At 40.8% G+C, this 19,365-nt stretch overlaps 1 protein-coding gene across 6 annotated transcripts in view; it reads right to left on the reverse strand.

Moving 5' to 3' along the window:
- Positions 1-10,219, reverse strand: part of Snx10 (sorting nexin 10) — a 65,721-nt gene extending 55,502 nt beyond the window's left edge. For 4 of the 6 annotated variants that reach the window (XM_005319131.4, XM_078039941.1, XM_021722249.3 and 1 more), the window contains exon 1: positions 10,011-10,219. The gene's annotated coding sequence lies outside the window, so the exon portion shown is untranslated. Of the gene's footprint in view, positions 1-9,885 lie in introns of all 6 variants that reach the window. The other 2 variants (XM_013355948.4, XM_078039940.1) reach the window with 2 other exon arrangements.
- Positions 10,220-19,365: the final 9,146 nt, after the last annotated feature.

Here is a 19,365-nt window from a genome sequence, read left to right on the forward strand (position 1 = left end):
AAATAAATAAATGTTAAAATTCTCTCTCTCTCTCTCTCTCTCTCTCTCTCTCTCTCTCTCTCTCTAAAAAAAAAAAAAAAAAAAAAAAAAAAAAAAAAGAAACAACAATTCTATTCAACTATCTTCTTTGTCAGATGGGAATCTAATACTCAGGGTGCAGAATGTTTTAAATCTACTTGCTTTGAAACACGATCACACATGTGAACCACACACCGTGGCCATTCCCTGCAAGTCAAATCATTAACTCATGAACATTCAACATCTAGCCAAGTTGAAGAAGCCTAAGACACAGAGAAGTAAGTCCTTCTAAAAGAGGGTGAAATGCCAACGTTATTATTAGCTCTATTTGCCATAGGTACTGTAATCCAAGGGCACTTGACATGTGTCTAGACAGCCTAGCCAAGTTCTCAAAACAGAGGTCACAGTTTTGCAAAGTTTCTCAAACAGGGAAATAAGCTGACTAGAAAGTCAGCATCTGGGGCTGGGGATGTGGCTGAAGCGGTAGCGCGCTCGCCTGGCATGCGTGCGGCCCGGGTTCGATCCTCAGCACCATATACCAACAAAGATGTTGTGTCCGCTGAGAACTAAAATAAATAAATAAATAAACAAATTCTCTCTCTCTCTCTCTCTCTCTCTCTCTCTCTCCCCCCCCCTCCTCTCTCTTAAAAAAAAAAAAAAGAAAGTCAGCATCTGGTGGGCACCTCACTGGAAATCATGACCCTGAATTCCCAACACAGGGACTTTGTGTGTTTGGACACAATGACCTCAGTTTCTCTGGGTCTGATTACCAGGAGGCAAGCAGATGAAAAAGACTCCAAGTGGTTTGCTGAGATCCAAGAGCTATGGTGACGAAGTCCCCAATCCAGACAGTGACCTCTCACCTTCAGTTATAGCAGGTACAGCCTGCCCACTCCTGCCAACCTCTTCCAAATCTTCTGCTCATTCAAGAAGAAATCAGAAGATAATTATAATGCAACAGAAAACTCTTTTTGAGTGTGTCCTATTTGTAACTTCAAGGAGTATTGGTTCCCTACATACAAAGCCCTCTGTTCTGTCCTGTACTTTGACCCACTGGATTTCCATTCATGAGAGGAACTGGGCAGTATTTATAGTTTTAGAGGAAAAGACCCTAGAGCTGAGGAGAGAGGGAGACAGCAGTTTCTCCATGAACCAGTGAAGTCTACTGACCTAACAAAACCCACAATGAGAGTGGATTTCTCCATCCATGAGGGAAGGGGCTGTTTGTGCATAGACAGGTAAAAGAGAAAAAGCCCAAGAGCCCTCTCCACCCACATTCCAGGGAATTCAAAGAACACCTGAACAAAGCCTTGGATTTTCCTGAGCCTGGGGTCTAACTCTCTAAAGAACAGGAGTCCAGCTAATTGGGTCTTTCTTTTTCTAAAGCAATTAAACAATCTGCTTTTACTATTTAACATCCAAACACCACAGGAATGCATTCAAAAGCAAAGAGATAAGGTGTAGCCACCCTCATTTGGGTTCATCTCAGACCTCTTACAAAATATCTAAATTCTTCCAGGAAGAGGTGATAAACCGGGATTGAAACTGGCATAGTGATCATTCTGGTATGTCTCCCTTGACACACCTCCACTTCTTTTGAGATCAGTCCCCAGATTGTGGAGCTTGTGCAGTATGATCCCATCCCAACACACCCCCATTTGCTCACACACTCCTGGCCCTGCCACCAGGCTACAGAACTGGGAGCATCTAGGGGGAGCAACTTGTTCCAATTTATGTTCTTCAAAAGATTACTCCGGGGCTGGGGAGTGGCTCAGTGGCAGAGTGCTTTCCTCGTACATGTGAGGCACTGGGTTCAATCCTCAGCACTCATAAAAATAAATAAACAAAATAAAGATACTGTGCCCATGTATAACTAAAAAAAATATTTTTAAAAAAGAGATTATTCAGGGCCAGGTGCGGTGGCAACATGACTGTAATCCCAGCGGCTCTGGAGGCTGAGACAGGAGGATGGTGAGTTCAAAGCCAGCCTCAGCAACTTAGCAAGGCCCTAAGCAGCTTACTGAGACCCTGGCTCTAAATAAAATACAAAAAAGAGCTTGGATGTGGTTCAGTGGTTAGTGCCCCTGGGTTCTATCTCCGGTACAAAAAAAAAAAAAAAGATTACTCGGCTGTTTTTGGATTAGAAGGAAACGAGATTTACCAGAAGTTGATGTCAATGTACATGAGGGCTACAACCTGAGACAAAGGGGAAGAAAGCAGAAATAGGATCAGAGAGAGCAATCAAGACCCTGAGAAGGCTCAGGTGTGGGGAGAAGATGAGAGGTAGTGGATGGCACAGGGATTGTTCAGACAGGGATGGCACAGGAGACTGCTGGGGGCGAGTAGGAACAGAGTCAAGATGACCAAGATGCTGAAGGAGCTCAAAGTCATGAGCTCACATCTGCACCATCCCCCTCCATGTTCACACAGCTCATTTTATATTCACTCTGTGTTCTTTTTCTTACAGAGGACTCCAAGCTGTCAAGTTTTAGGCTTCACAAAACTGAAGAGGGGAAGATCACCATGTTGGGCAAGTTCATCTGAGATGACTTGAGATATATTCAGAGAGCCACAGTCAAATTCATTGTTAAATGTCTAAACATGGAGGTCTCAAGAGAAAGCCAGACATCTGCTCTTTAGAGAGTTGATGATCTATCAATGATTTAAAGTCATAGAAATGAATAAGACCAGTTTATCCAGTATTTGTCACACCCTTAGATCACCCAGAATGAGATAAAGATTCCCAGGTCTCATCCTGGACCTACTGGATTAGAGTCCCAGAAACTGGCTTTAACAAGTGTCTCAGATCATTCTTATATTCAAAAATCACAGATATGCTGGGCATGGTGGCACAGGACTATAATCCCAGTAACTTGGAAGGCTGAGGCAGGGGGATTCCAAGTTTGAGGCCAGGCTCAGCAACTCAGTGAGACCCTGTTTCAAAATAAAGTAAGGACTGGGGATACCTCAGAGGTAGAATGCTCCTGGGTTTGACCCCAAGTGCCAAGAAAAGGAAGAAAGAAGACCACAAAGAAAGTAAAGAAAAGGAAGAGAACCCAAAAGGGGCCTTAGGAGCTGCCAACTGGAGGGATCTGGAGCAAGCAGAAGAACAGGTGAGGAAATGGAGCAGAAATGAACAGAGAAATAGAAGAGAGCTGAGGAAGGAGCTCAGAGTCACATAGGCAAACACTTTAAAAAGAAAGAAAGAAAGAAAGGAAGGAAGGAAGGAAGGAAGGAAGGAAGGAAGGAAGGAAGGAAGGAAGGAAGGAAGAAAGAAAGAAAGAAAGAAAGAAAGGGGTTGTGGCTCAGCGGTGGAGCACTTACCTAGCATGTGTGAGGCACTGGGTTCAATCCTCAGTACCACGTATAAATAAATAAAATAAAGATCCATTGACGACTAAAATCTATTTTAAATAAATAAAATGCATTGTGTTCATCTACAATTAAAATATTACCAAAAAAAGAGCGCATGAGAGGAAGGCAAGCACTTGAGTGGAAAATCCCAGGTTGGCCACACCGAGGCACTTACAAGTAGAGAAATCCCAGGGACAGGCACAGGGAGCGGCAGTTAAGGGCCCTGCAGCCCTTGGGAAGCGTGATTAAAGGTAACTGCAGTGTCTGACTTTTCAGGTCCAAACAGTTGCCTTTGAGCTACCTGTGGTGGCCTTATAATAAGCCACCAACTTGCTGGCACTAATTTTAGGGGGTCCCTCTTCCTCATAACCATATAAGCAGCAATAGCTACAGCACAAAGGGACGAAATTGACAAGTACCGTAAATCTTATTATTACTGCAAATTCTTATAGGATCTGCCACCACAAGAGCCAATGCGTTTCACTCACAGCAGTTGATCTTAGCTGAGAATCCAAATCAGTGTTATCTTCACCCCTCTTCCCTCTCTCACTCACCCCCACGCCACTATCAACTCCTTCTCTCTTGTTTCCAAGATCTTCAGAAATAACTTCATCCTAGAGATGTCAAAATTGGGCTCAGGGGACTAAGCACAGCCTTTCTATATGTGCAGCAAAAAAGGGTCACAGGAACTAGAAGCAGAGAGGGGCAGAAATCATGGTGCACCCTGGGAATGAAGTGGTGCTGGTGGAAAAAATAAAGGCTAAGGGTAACCAACACCAAGGTCAATAAGACCACACAAAGGTCTCGGGCTGTACTTAGCATGGCTGGGTCAGGCTGGGATTGTACGATGCTTGAGACCAAGTGCAAGGATGTGAAAGAGGAGGCCAGCCACAGGTAAGCCACATGGAAAACACCGTACTAAGGCACAGTTCCTCTTAGGGCTGTACAGGGGCTCCTGCTGTCCCTGCTGGGTCAGGCTGGGTGGAGTCTGTCTCCTGAGTGTAAAGGAGGGGCTCTCAAGGCCATGTCAGGGCAAGCACCCCCATACCGATGATCACTGTCTAATGACCGCTGTCTAAGGGTCTGGACACTTGAGGCTTAAGTTGTGTCTGTCCACATTTTCTGATACTCAGGGAATCCGGCCAAATGCCATAGGGTTCTGAGCAAAATCAGGCACAAAGAGGCACAAAAAAAGGAAAAGGCACATTTGAGATGGAAAAAAAAAAAAAATGGGAAAGGAGGTTAGAAAAAGAGGGATGGAAATAACCTGGCACCAGTGATCTCAAAGTTAAAATGCTCTGAAGTTTTACATTTACCTCATGGTTTTTGTAAATAAACCAAGACAAAGGTCTGCTTGTCCACAATGTCAGTGAAAAAATTAAAACCCAGCCCCCAAATTACAGCCTTTGAAGACCTCCATGGAATTTGAGTTCCCGGACTGAATAATGTACCCAGGATGGCTTTTAAATTTTTCCCTTAAATTGGATATGGTGACACACACCTGTAATTCCAGCAATTTGGAAGTCTGAGGAAGGAAGATCACAAGTTTGAGGTCAGCCTCAGCAATCTAGCAAGGCCCTAAGCAACTTAACAGGACCCTGTTTCAAAAAGCAAAAGGGCTGGGGATGTAGCTCAGCAATAAAGTACCCCTTGGTTCAATTCCTAGTACAAAAAAAAAAATCCCCTAAGGTGGATACAGTGGTACACACCTGTAATTCTAGTGACAGGAGGCTGAAGCAGGAGAATCCCAAATTTGAGAGCAACATATTAAGACTCTGTCTCAAAATAAAATATATAAAGAGCTGGGAATTTAGCTCAGTGGTAGAGTACCCCTGGGTACAATCCCCAGTATCAAAAAAAAAATCCCCTTAATAGTGATATCAGAGAGAGAGCCATCTTGGCTCCAAAAGCAAACACAATGGTGGAAATTTTAAAATTGAGGGCTGGAAAAAAAATGGGTATGTAAATAACTATGGCTTCAATTTCTATTACCTCCACCTGTTCAAGTTATAAAATCTCTCTGAACCATAGAAAATGACTACAATTCCTATTTCACAGGACTAAATGAGATAATATAAATCAATGCCCAGGGCAGTGTGTGGTACATGGTGAGTACTGAATAGGTGTCCCCATCTCTTTCCTAAAACATGGCATCATGACAAACAAACAAAATGTTCCTGGAAGCAAGTCAGAAAGCTCTATGCTGCTCCTTGTCTCTGGCCTTTGGTGCCCTCTGTTATTTCCCTCACCCCCTTTTCTGTTCTTCCATCCCCAGAAAACCAGAGCTTCCTAATAGAGGGTACCTTGGTAGCCATTAGGGATATAGTAGGAAATTTCCAGCCTGAATCAGAAGAGTGCTCAAGACTTTCCTTTCTTATTTTTCCCCCCAGTACTGGGGATTTACCCAGGAGCACTCTACCACTGAATTATATCCCCAGACCTTTTTATGTTTGCTTGTTTTGAGACAGGTTTTCACTCAGTTGCCCAGACTGGCCTCAAACTTGCAATCCTCAGGCCTCAGCTTCCCAAATCGGTAAGATTACAGGCATGTGCCACTGTACCTGGCTCCCTTCTTATTTTCCCAAGATCCAGACTCCCTGGCGGGCAGGGGGGGGGGGATAAAGAATCAAGACCATCTACATATGTAGTTCAATATAAATTCCACTGTTAACCTGCCAGATTTCAAGAATGCAAGAGAATATAGACATCTCTAAGCTATACAAGAGCAGGAGACATGGACTGTTAATGGTAGACATTCATGGAGGGGGCAAAATTAGTTTTGCCTTATACCTAGGAAATAAAATTTAACTGAGTAACAAATGCTAATTGTTTTTAAGTGCTTGAAGGCCACATAATCTAGGGTAAATGACCTTCTGCTTTAAGTAATTTTCTTTTTTGTTTTTTTAGAGAGAGACAGAGAGAGAGAGAGAATTTTTTTTTTAATATTTATTTTTTAGTTTGTATGTGGTGCTGAGGATCAAACCCGGGCCGCACGCATGCCAGGCGAGCGCGCGACCGCTTGAGCCACATCACCAGCCCTTAAGCAATTTTCTTAACACATACAATTCCTGCCTTCAGGAGTGGGGGCTGGAACAAATCTTTGAAATTATTAGAAAAAATAGCTGGGAATGAATATTCACCTAGAAATTCTGAGGACGGGTCCCTCACTCAAGCAGAGACCATTCCTCACCTTGATGGGGGTGCTATAGGGAGAATATGAGATTAGAAGCCAGAAGAACTGAGTGTGAGTCCCATGTCCACCTCTAATTAGCTGCATAATTCAGATTAAGTTATTCTGTCGATCCACTAGACCTCAGTTGCCTCACTTATAAACTGAGATAAGTGGAACACAAGTCATTACTAACATGTCTTTCCAATAACAAGTGACCCTTTTAGGATCTGAAGTTATGGATCCTCTCCTCTAGAATAATACACTTTTGTATGTAAACATCAGATCATATAAAAAAAAAATTTTTTTTTGTACCAGGGATTAAACTCAGGGCACTTGACCACTGAGCCACATTCCCAGCCCTATTTGGTATTTTATTTAGAGACCGGGTCTCACCGAGTTGGTTAGCTGCCTCATCTTTGCTGAGACTGACTTTGAACTCGAAATCCTGCTGTCTCAGCCTCCCCAGCTGCTGGGATTACAGGCATTCGCCAACACACCTGGCCATATAAAAAATTTTTAAAAGGAATCACACATTTGCAGGGTAGTGGTCACAGACTCCATAAAACCTATCTCTGTATCCCCAGAGTCAAGATACCCAAGGCCTACCATTGGCTTTTAAAAACAAAATACAACATCAACAACAATAAAAAAAAAAGTATGTAATCACAAAGTCTTAATTAGAACGGAATCATCTACAGAACTAAGCGCATCTCCTCTGCAGAAACTGGGAGTGGGGAGTGGTTACTTAGGGAAAATAAATGGAAGTACCAATAAGAGTTGCCCTTGCCCTGGGAAGTCCTTTACAGTCATTCATAGGGGAGTGGCTAAGAATACCAACTCCAGTGAGGGACTGTCTAGTTCAAAAGGAGGATCTACTAGTTATTTGATCTGGGGCTTTGTGCCTCAGTTTCTTCAACTGTAAAAATAAAGAGGGGAAGGATAAAACTAATATCTATCTCAAGACCACTTGATACAGAGCCTGGTACACACTGATCCCTAAATAATTATTATGTTTTATTAAATCTGGGGCATATTGGCGGGGTGGGGTTAAAATTGTGAGCTAGGAGTACCTTGATTCGTTAGCTTCCTCAGATGTAAACCAAAGGCAATAACAGAATCTGCCTTGTAAGTTTTTTGTGAGGCTTAATTAAACTGCCTTTAAAAACTCTTTGGGGGGGGGGGGTACTAAGAATGGGACATGGTAAGCAAGTGCTCTACCACTGACTGAGCTACGTTCCTGGCCCATAAAAACTCTTCTTACAATGCCTGGCTTGTAATAATTACTCAATAAATAGCAGGTATTGTCATTAACTCTGGAAGGGGGAAGGATTATCATTACCTTTTGTTTGTTCATTTCAGAAGAAAAATGTTATGGCCATTTAGAACGGAATCATCTATAGAACTAAGAGCATCTCCTCTGCAGAACTAATAACACCTCAGCTAGCAAGCAATTGTACCAAGATTTCAACTCAGCTGAGTCTAAAACCAGAAGTTATAACCACTACCCTATACAACCAGGTGTTGGAACAGGATTTGGAGAACATATGTGTTCATTCATACCTACTAGAACTCTAGAAGATAAGAAAGACATTTGGCAAAAGCAGTCCAAAATTTGAAGAATTTCCCATGGAGTCAAAGCCCCCTCTTGGCCACTCTTAAACATGAAAGACCTTGTAGGCTGAACCCTGATCTCAACCAGTTCTTTGCTTTCACAAGTAGCTGTTAAACCACAGCCCGACACCAAAAAAAAAAAAAAAAAAAGAAAAAGAAAGAAAGAAAAAGAAAAAGAAACAATGACTTAACTAGCAAAATAAATCCTTAAAATGAAAGTAATGTAATGCTGGGTCTGTGGAAAGATCAAGAGTGCTCTAAAATCAAGTGGAAGTTTTTGTAGTAGAACACAAATGTTTCTCTTGAATTAACATTTTCATTTGGCAAACAATGAAGTTGTTTATTTTTATTTTTTGGACTCCTCAATAGTAAAATAAGAGGAAGTGGGCAGCACAACCCAAAGCAGTGGTGAGAGAAGCAACATGTCACAGGCAAGAGACTCATCACCACCACCAAGAGCCACCTCCTTGAAATGCAGGGTCAGCCTGAGCTAAACGGATTTCTTTAACTGCAAAGTGAAAACAAAATGGACTGGCAGAAGAAACAAGATGATCAGTTAAACTGAAGTCGTTGCTAATCATAATTTCACATTTCCATATATTTATATATTTCTAAGTATATTTTACTTTTCAATCTTTATTCAAGGCTGCCCTATCAGTCAATCTCAAGTCAACCCCTCCTTTAAATAAAGGGGGTCTGGAGGGTGGAGCAATAGAGCACTTGCTTAGCATGCTCAAAGGCCTAGGATCCATCCCCAGCACCACAATCAATCAAGGTCCAGCTATACACCTGCCTTAGGAATAAGCGTCACTGGAAGTGATGGCAGACACCTCAATCTCACCTCCATTCTCCCATTCAGAAGCCCTATCAGAGGTGGATCAATGGTTGGAAGAGTCCCATGTCACTGGGACCCCATATCCCACAGGAACTAGCACATCCCAGGAAAAAAAGCACAGAGTGTCTGCATTCCAAACCCTGGGCCCACTGCTCCCAAAACAGGGTGGGGCAGGCAGAACTCTGGAGTGGAAGTCGGAAGCCCACCAGGTTCTGGGCCTCCTTCTGCTCCCACTTGGCTGACCCTGCACTTTCCTCCCAGACCTTAGTTTCTCCTTCAGTACAATGATAGGTTTGATGGAGATCACGTGAAACCTCCCTCCTGCTCTCAATTTCTGATTCCATTATTCTTACATATAAATGAGCTTTGCAGAAATAAAAGCCCTTCCTTTCAAACAGGACATATTGCTCTACATTCTGCGACCATCCCCCTCAATAATCCGTGTAATTTTAAAAGTATGATGCATCCAGAACTGAAAAACAGGCTGTTGCTTTCCTGTGTCACCAAACCTGACAATGTAGATTTTCTCTCCGGCCTTTTCCATCAATCCCACAATCCCACGGAAAAAAAAAAAATCTTGCCTACCCCTCCAGATTTCTAAACTCAACGCTATCTTTTCCTGCATTAAAAAAGAAAACAAAAATACCAACCCAAACCCGGGCAGGTGGAGGATGCCACAGCACTAATGTGGAATCGGAGATTCCACCTCTGCCCCGCCCTCTCCCGGGGGTTCTTTTTGGGCACCAATCTTTAGTTCAACTCATCCCATCTACCTCCCCTAGTTACAAGTCAACCATTTCTTCCACCCCAGCACATCTCACATGGAAAGGAGGCAGCTCCCGGGCTCCAACCCCAGGAGACTCAAACCTCCTCCCAGCCCGCGAGGAGTCGGCACCTGCGCGCAGCTGGAAGGGCCCCACGTCTTCCTGTGGGAAAGAAGGGGCGGTCGGCTAGTCCCCCGGCCGAGGTGCCCACTCCCGGAGCTGGGGAGGCCTCCGCGGCAGGTCTCCTGTCACTTACGGGCGGCTCCTCCCGGCAGGGCTGGGCAGATCGCACCAGCCGGCGGGCCAGCGGCGGAGTTTGCTGACTCAAAGGCGCGCGGCGGCGGCGGCGAGCGCACACGAGCGCAGCCCCGCGCTCCCCGCGCACGTAGCGGCCCCGCTCCCGCGCTCAGCGCCTGTCGCCCGCGTGTGGCCGCAGGGCCTCCGGTTTCCGCCGCCCGGCGCCGCCAGCCCAGGTGCCGCCCTTGGTGCCCCGCCCTCCGGCCTGGTGGACACTAGAGCTGACTGCTTGCGCAGCTGGCGCGCAGGGTGCTGCGGCGCCTAGAGTTCTTGTGTCATTTAGTCACCCCTTAGCAGTTTAAGTGACTGAATGACTAAAGGTCGCCTAATATTTCATTTTCAAGCTTGAATTCTTAGACACAGCAGCAGATTATCATTCGGTACTTGCTCCGGGAGCCCGCCTCCCCTATCCCAGAAATCGGGGAAAGAAAGAAATACCCCCATATTTTTTTCGGAAGCTTAAGCTGAAAATGTGCACTTTTGAAATCACCACTTGAAAGCCACCTCGGGCTAGCTAACCCTGTACAGCTCCCTGGGTGCAGGGAGAACTGATGAGTGGGGAGGGGATTGGATACATAATGTGATAAACAAGAATATCAGGATGTTAATAGATCGGGTATATGGGTTTTCCTCTTTTTTTCAACTTCTCTTCATTTTCATAATAAAACGTTTAGGGATAAAACTATGAGATCCAATAAAGGATCTGAATCGTTAAGGCATTTCCCAAATGGCACCTTGGGTTGTCACCTGTTTGCATGGAAAATCACAATAGTCACTTAAACTGTTAAGGGGTGACTAAATGACACAGAACAATAAAGGTAGCCTAATATTTCATTTTCAAGCTTGAATTTTACCATTAAACACAGCTGCAGATTATCATTCTGTACTTGCTGCTGATTAACATGGAGGGCCATTCGAAGTCTACCTGAAAAATGTACATGTCTGTATTCCACAACTACACCTCCTATGTTGTTTCATAGCACAACTTCTAAAAATAAGTTTTATCTTATCTTAGATCCTGAACTTGTATCTCTGAATCGTAAATAACTAGTATATAATTTCATAAAATTGCACATGTAATGAATGTAACCATCATCACTTTTGAAGACCAAATTAAAGTGTGTTTTTCAAATTTTTATATCTTTCTCCATAAAGAAAAGTATTAACTGGGGGGACAAAATGCAGCATGCTTGTAAGATTCTAAAAGATTCCAAGATCTTATTTTCTAACTTATTGTCAAGAACATGACTTTACAACTGTGAACAAATCACCGTTGGAGAGTCTACAGGAGGCCATTTAAATATCTCTTATAATTATGACCCTAACAGAAAGGAAGTTATGAAAAGAATTCAGAATAGAAAGAAGCTATAGTGGCTGGCCTGATCTTGTAATCCTTTAAGGCTCAGGAAGCTGAGGCAGGAGGATCTCAAGTACAAAGCCAGCCTCAGCAACTTCACAAGGCTGTAAGCAGCCTAGTGAGACCCTGTCTCTAAGTAAAAAATAAAAGAATTGGGCTGGGGATGTGGCTCAAGCGGTAGCGCGCTCGCCTGGCATGCGTGCGGCCCAGGTTCGAACCTCTCAGCACCACATACCAACAAAGATGTTGTGTCCACCGAGAACTAAAAAATAAATATTAAAAAATTCTCTCTCTCAAAAAATAAATAAATAATAATAATAATAATAAAGCTGGAGATATGGCTCAGGGTCAAAAAAAAAAAAAGAAAAGAAAGAAGCTACAATGTATTTTTTCTAGCCAATCTGCTTTAAAAATTGTCATTTACAACCCGAATCCAGGGGTCTGATGTAAGTGACAGCCACCTTTTTTAGGTTGTAAAATTTTTGTGATACCATCAGTGGGATTGGGTAAATCTGGACTCTGCTGTAGTTAAGAAACCCTGCCTGTTGATAAGATCACCATAAAATTCCTTTTAAGGTCTGGGGATGGATGTGGTTCAGTGGTAAAGTATTTGCCTACCATGCTTGAGATCTGGGGTTTGATCTCTAGCACTGGGAGAAAATTGCTTTTAAGAAAAAATATCAAAATTCTCACCATGTGAACATTTTAACCCTGAAAAGAATTGAGTATATAATATTTATGAGATTCAAGTCTATGATATTAATATTTTCTTCTAAGAAATCTAGGCACATTTAAATTCTATGTACATGTAATGTTTAAGAGAATTTACCCTATTGGAATAACCATTTGTCTTGTAGTTTGTTTAAGATGTGTAACTTGATTCTAAGGTAAAATATTACTATTAGCAAACAGTATGAAAAAAACACTCAACATAAATTAAAATTTGCAGCATTTATAAATGTAATTTATCAATTGAGTTACTTATAAATCAACTAAAGAGCCCAACAAGGAAAACCAATACATTCAATTCATAAATGAAAGTTTTTTAATGAAGGTAAAAATGTTTAGAGGTGATTAAGTTTGTTAATGGAATCAAACCCCTTCTTAACTTGTGTTTTGGTTTGGACGTGAGATGTCCCTGCAAAGCTCCTATGTTAATGCAGGAATGTTCAGTGGTTAAACAATTAGATTATGAGAACTGCAATCTAATCAATTCATTCTTCTTTGAAAGGACTGACTGGGTAATTACTGTAAGCAGGTGTGGCCTGGCTGAGATGGTGGGTCACTAGAGTTGTGCCCTGAAGGGGTTCATTTTCTCTACAGCCCCTTCTCCTTTCTCTGTCTTTCCTGTTTGTCATGAAGGAGCAATTCCCGCACCAGATTGTGCCCCTTCTGCCATGAAGTTCTGTCTCATCTTGAGCCTAGATCAATGAACTCTGCTGAACCATGGACTGAACCTGAGCCAAAATAAACTTTTCCTCCTCTAAGTTGTCCTTAGCAGGCATTTTGGTCACAGCAATGAAAAGCTGACTAACATAAGTTGTTAAAATTTGGTGGAAATGCCTGGTGCAGTGGCACATGCCTGTAATCCCAGTGGTTTAGGAGCTGAGGCAGGAGGATCATGGGTTCAAAGCCAGCCTCAGCAAAAGCGAGGCTCTAAGCAATTCAGTGAAACCCTGTCTCTAAATAAAACACAAAATAGGGTATGTGTTTTATTTAGATATAAATAAATAAAAGGGGATGTGGCTCAGTGGTCGAGTTCAATTCCTGGTACACCCCCCAAAAAAATTTTGTTGGAGTTCTAAGTAAAATAAGATTAATTATCCAGCCTTAGAAAACTAAGGAAGAGGGGCTGAGTTGTGGCTCAATGTTAGAGCACATCCCTAGAAAGTGTGAGGCACTGGGTTTGATTCACAGCACCATATAAAAATAAATATTGTGTCCACCTACAACTAAAAAAAATTTAAAAATAAAAAAAAAACCTAAGGAGGAATTATGCTATGAAACTTGCAATTTCAATAAATATAACATTGTAAAAATAGAATCATATAATATTTTCTGTCCACAAAAACTATTTTTGGATGCACCAAAAAGTTTTTACATTAACAATCGCTACCATTTCTGTCTTTTTCAATGTGAGTGCCTTATTCTGGGGGAAAGGTAGTATTTTTGTACCTAGGACTGACTGTAGTGGGAGCTCTAGAGAAAGCCCTCACTTCCCTGTTGTATTTGTGGTGGCTACAACAATGATAAGCCTTCATGAAGCTCTGTTCCCACCTAAAACCTTCCTTGAGTGACTTCTAGTGTTAGGATATCTGGATTCAAATCATGGCTTTACTACTGCCTGCTTGGGGATCATGGAAAAATAACTTAAACTTTCTGGGCCTCATTTCCTTTCTGAAAAAGGGGGGATGATAACACCAGCACCGGCTTCATATTGTGCTTGTGAAGGTTAAATGAAACACCACAGGAAATGCTCTTAGAACTGTGCTGGGCACAAAGTAAGCACTCTGTAAATTTTAGCTGTTATCATAACTTGATCCAATCTCTCCTGTCTCTGACCTAAGTGCATTGAGACACATGAAAAAAAGCTGTCTTCACTCCCGCCTCTCACCGGATCCTTCTTCCATCTCTTGAAAAAACTGCAAAATCCACAAGGCAGAAAAAATGAAATTTGCCTGGACTCAGTGTTCAGAAATTATAATTAGCTTATACTACACAAATATTAAGATATATTAAAAACCGTGCTATTTGTTTGTTTTGGAGACAGGGTCTTGCTATGTTACCCAGGGTGGTCTCAAACTTATGATCATTCTGTCCCAGCCACCAAGCATCTGGGATCATAGGCATGTGCCACCACACTCAGCTTTTAAAAATACTGGAGCGGGCTGGGGTTGTGGCTCAGTGGTAGAGCGTTTGCCTAGCATGTTTGAGGCTCTGGGTTCGATCCTCAGCACCAACATGAAAATAAAAACACTGGAGCTTTTAATGTGCATAATGGTCTTGCCTTCTTAAAAAAATACTGTCATAGGAGCTATTTATAATGTACAAAAGATGATTTTTATTATTCATCAAACAACTAAAAAAGGAATGTGAAGGAAAATGTAAACAAATGACAATTTGGATTTTCATTTCTGATCTTGCAACAGATTCATCTGTTTTCAAAAACATAAAGACATTCCAGATTAATGTAAATTAAAATAGCCACTGTTGGACATTAATGTTTTTTTCAAAACATTTCTTCTGTGTATTCTTCCCCAAAAAATGAGACTAGAAAAAAATTTTTGAGACAGCTTACCTATTTGTAAGATAAAGGGGCCTAGACTGCCCATCCATCTGCCCAGTTCTCCTCTTCCTTATGTTTGTTAGTGGGCTACTATTCTCCTAGTTAACATCCAAAATCTGCTAACTTTGGCACTGGCTTTGCATTACTCTCTTACCCTGGCACTCTCTTATGGTTTGGACATGAGGTGTTCCCAAAAAGCTCCTGTATTAATGCAGAAATGTTCAGAGGTGAAATGACTGGATTATGAGAGCTGTAACCTAATTAGGTCATCCTTGTTTGAATGGACTGAGGAGTGATAACTGTAGGCAGGTGGGGTGTGGCTGGAGAAGGTGGGTCACTGAGTCTTTCCCAAAAAGGGTGCATCTGCCCTGCGATCCCTTCCCTTCCCCCACCCCCTTCTCTGTTATTCCCCTCTCTACTTCCCAGCCATGATGCATCCCCTTACCTCAGTCTCACATCAATGGAGTCAGCTGAACAAGGACTAAACCTCTGGAACCGTGAACACAAAATAAACCTTTCCTCCTCTAAGTTATCCTTGTCAAGTATTTTGGTCACAGCAATGACAAACTAACATTAAATAAGGATGAAGACGAACCTGATGCTATTAAACTTATAACCTTAAAAAATCTAATATTGTAAAAATAGCAACAAAATAATATTTTCTATGCACAAAACTCCAAGCTCCAAGATCCATACCTTGATCTTGGCTGGATTATGATGAGACTCACCCTCTGCTTTCTATTCTCCTCCCAACATGTTCCACACTCCCAGAATCCTACCATAACTTCTCCATAGTGACCAAAGTTAGCCATTTTTAAACATCATTAGCAACAGAACCTTTCTTCAAAAGAGCCCTACTTATAAAACAGGAAAGACTGTATTTCATTATTATACATTTGTTTGATGAATTCAATTTTGTAACATTTGCTCATATAAAGACATCAAAAGACATGAGAAGGTATCTTATGAAACACCAACATTTGAATCAAGGGTTTGATTTCAAACTTCTATCAGTGTCAACATGCAATGCTTTTTTTTTAATATTTATTTTTTAATTTTCGGTGGACACAACATCTTTGTTTTTATGTGGTGCTGAGGATCGAACCTGGGCTGCATGCATGCCAGGAGAGTGCGCTACCACTTGAGCCACATCCCCAGCCCACAATGTTTTTTGTTTTTTGTTTTTCTCTTCATTCAATATTGAGAACATGCTTATCTATTCAGAAAAGTACTTGCAAAAGATAACAGTTTGTAAACAGTTTAAGATGTCCTCCAATCCAAACAACAATCCTCCTTCAGTCTCTGTTGGCAATTGTATCCAGGACCTCCAAGAATACCAAAATTCTGCAATGCTTAAGCACCTTATATAAAATGGCATAGTATTTGCATATAGCCTTCATATATCTTCCCATAAACACTATATCATCTCTAGATTATTATAATATCAAATACAATGTAAATTCTATATAAATAGTTGTCATACTGTATCATTTAGGGAATAATGGCAAGGGGGGAAAGTCTGTACATGTTCCATACAGAAGCAATTTTCTTAAATAGTTTTGATTTATGATTGGTTGAACTCACAGATGTGGAAACTATGGATATGAAGGGATGACTGTATTCAGAAAATATTGAAATTTGTGTTTCAAAGATGAAGCACTGAAAATATATAATACATCCTAATGTTCTTTCTTTTTATTTACTTGTATTTATTTATTTATTGCACTGGAGATTGAACCCAGAGGCACTTTACCACTGAATTACATCACCAATCCTTTTAATTTTTTTTTTTTATTTTGAGATAGTCTTGCTAAGTTGCTGAGGCTGTTCTGAAACTTACAATTCTCCTGCCTCAGCCTCCTAAGTTACTGGGGTTACAGGTGTACACCACCACACCTCATCCCTATTACAAGTAGAAAATTCAGGTAAAAGGACCAATCCTTACAATAAGTGCCATCATGCCTATAATGGGAATTATCATCATTCAGGAAGTTATATGTTCACTTGTCTTTGAATAGACAATAAGAACACACATCCAAAGAAAGAGGTGGGTACCTTGCCTAGAATCCCACAGGATGCACCATGTCATGATACTAGAGTGATGTCCTGTCCATTCTGGTCTATCAAAAAAGCCTTAAAAATAAATAAATAAAATTTTTAAAGCCTTAATAAGGAAAAGGGAGACAAAGAAGAGAAGGAGGAGGGGAACAAAAAAGCTTTGCATTATCAAAAACTGCATTCTTAAAAACATTGGTTTAAATGATGAACTTTATGTTATTATTATGAATCCAAAAGAACAAACTGGTTAGTTAAAACTGACAAAAAACAAAGTTTGGTATTACTGAGCATATCTTGAACATAAATTCAGTCCCAAGTCATCTGATTTCTAGGTCTCTGATGTAAATTGCAGTGTAGGATAACTAGCACTAACAGTCAACCAACAAGAGATCAGTGAAGAAGCCAACCCCAGGACAGAGCAGATAGACAAAGGTAGTACTAATTCTGCATCATGGGTGCATTACAGTCAATGACCATTTGGAGGCAGTAGAGTGCAGTGGTGAAGGCTCAGACTCCAGCACCTAAAAACTTCCTTCTACAATCCCAAAGCTTCTATAGTCTTTCCTTCCAAATCTATGAGGATTCATTCCAGGACCCTTGTGGAGGATGCTCAATTCAAGAACGCTCAGGTCCCTTATATAAAACGGTGTAGTATTTACATATAATCTATACACCTCCTCCCATATACTTTCAATAATCTCTAGATTGTCTACAATACTTAATAAAATATAAATACTGTGTAAATAATTGTTACATTTCATTGTTTTGAGATAATAACTTTTAAAAAGTCTGTAGGTGTTCAGTAAAATTCATTTTTTTTCCAAAATGTTCCAATCCTTGATTGAATCTGAGGATGCTAAACATGTGGATACAGCCAGATAACCTTAGACAAGTCATTTTACCTGTCCAGTCTAAGTTTTCTTAACTGTGAAATAGTACATACCCAATTGATTGCTATTAGTGAATAATGTATACAAATGTTTAGCCCAGTACTGGTCCAGAGTAAGAAAGGGCTTAATAAATATATTACCTAGATGTTATAATTTTTAATGCACATCTTTTCTGAATAAATGGTTACATAATATCCAAAGTTCATATCATAGAAACTTGTGCAGAAGAGGATATACTTATATGCATTTAAACGATTTTCTCTTAAAGGAGACAGGCTTCGTTGTTTGGTGCTCGGAATTGAACCCAGGGCCTTGTGCAAGGCAACCACTCTACCAACTGAGTTAGAGCCCCAGCCCACACAGGCCTTCTTTAAAAAATAACTCACCCCTGTTTATGTCTGAAATGTCTCTGAAAGGATAAACTTTGATGAGAAGTAGATGGAGGCAAGAGTGGGAGGAAGATAACTTTTATGTCCTTTTGAACTATGCAGATGTTATAAAGTGCATTTGAAAATAGATAAACAGAGAGACAAGTACCAAAGATGCTGCAAGGGTGGGAAAACTTATTAACAGGAAAAAAGGCATACAAATTTATTTAATACAAGTTTTACATGACATGGGAGTCCCCATAAGGAAATGAAGACCCAAAGCAATTATGGTCAATCACTTATGTACTGAATTAGACAAAGTATAGTAAGCTCTGAGGAGGCCTAAAAAATAAGAGTTATTTTAAAAAGATCCATATCAAACTTTCTTGGTCTTGACTTCTCATCTTTGATGATAATAATGCTGCATCTTTCATGTGTGATTTTTATCTTCTACTTTTATTTTTTTTTTTTTTTTTTTTTTTTTTTTTTAAAGAGAGAGTGAGAGAGAGGGGGACAGAGAGAGAGAGAGAGAATTTTTAACATTTATTTATTTTTTCTTAGTTCTTGGCGGACACAACATCTTTATTGGTATGTGGTGCTGCTGAGGATCGAACCCGGGCCGCACGCATGCTAGGCGAGCGCGCTACCGCTTGAGCCACATCCCCAGCCCATATCTTCTACTTTTAAAAAAAACTAAAGGATATTCAGAGTAATCTTGTAGTTGCTGTTTTTTTGTTTTGTTTTGTTTTGTTTTGTGCTTTCATTCAAAATCATCAGTATGGGGCTGGGGATGTGGCTCAAGTTGTAGTATGCTCGCCTGGCATGCGTGAGGCCTGGGTTCGATCCTCAGCACCACATACAAAGATGTTGTGTCCGCCAAAAACTGCGAAATAAATATTAAAAAAAAAAAATCATCAGTATGCCAGAGCAACTTATTTGGTGGTTGCATATTCTTTTTTTTTTTTTTTTTTTTTTTTTTTTAATCAAAAGTGTTTACATGGTTTTTTTTGAATTGGTAAATTCCTTTCCATAGGAGTCATATCAATTTTTTATTGATTTTATATGACAGTGGAATGCATTACAATTCATATTACATATATAGAGCACTTTTTCACATCTATGATTGTATATAAAGTATTCACACCAATTCGTGTCTTCATATATGTACTTTGGATAATGATGTTCATCACATTCCACCACCATTTTTTTTTTTTTTAGAGAAAGAGAGAGAGAGAATTTATTTATTTATTTAGTTTTTAGCAGACACAACATCTTTGTTTGTATGTGGTGCTCAGGATCAAACCTGGGCCGCACGCATGCCAGGCGAGCGAGCTACCGCTTGAGCCACATCCCCA

The sequence above is a fragment of the Ictidomys tridecemlineatus genome, chromosome 2 (assembly GCF_052094955.1).
Source record: "Ictidomys tridecemlineatus isolate mIctTri1 chromosome 2, mIctTri1.hap1, whole genome shotgun sequence".
NCBI classification, from domain to species: Eukaryota; Metazoa; Chordata; class Mammalia; order Rodentia; family Sciuridae; genus Ictidomys; species Ictidomys tridecemlineatus.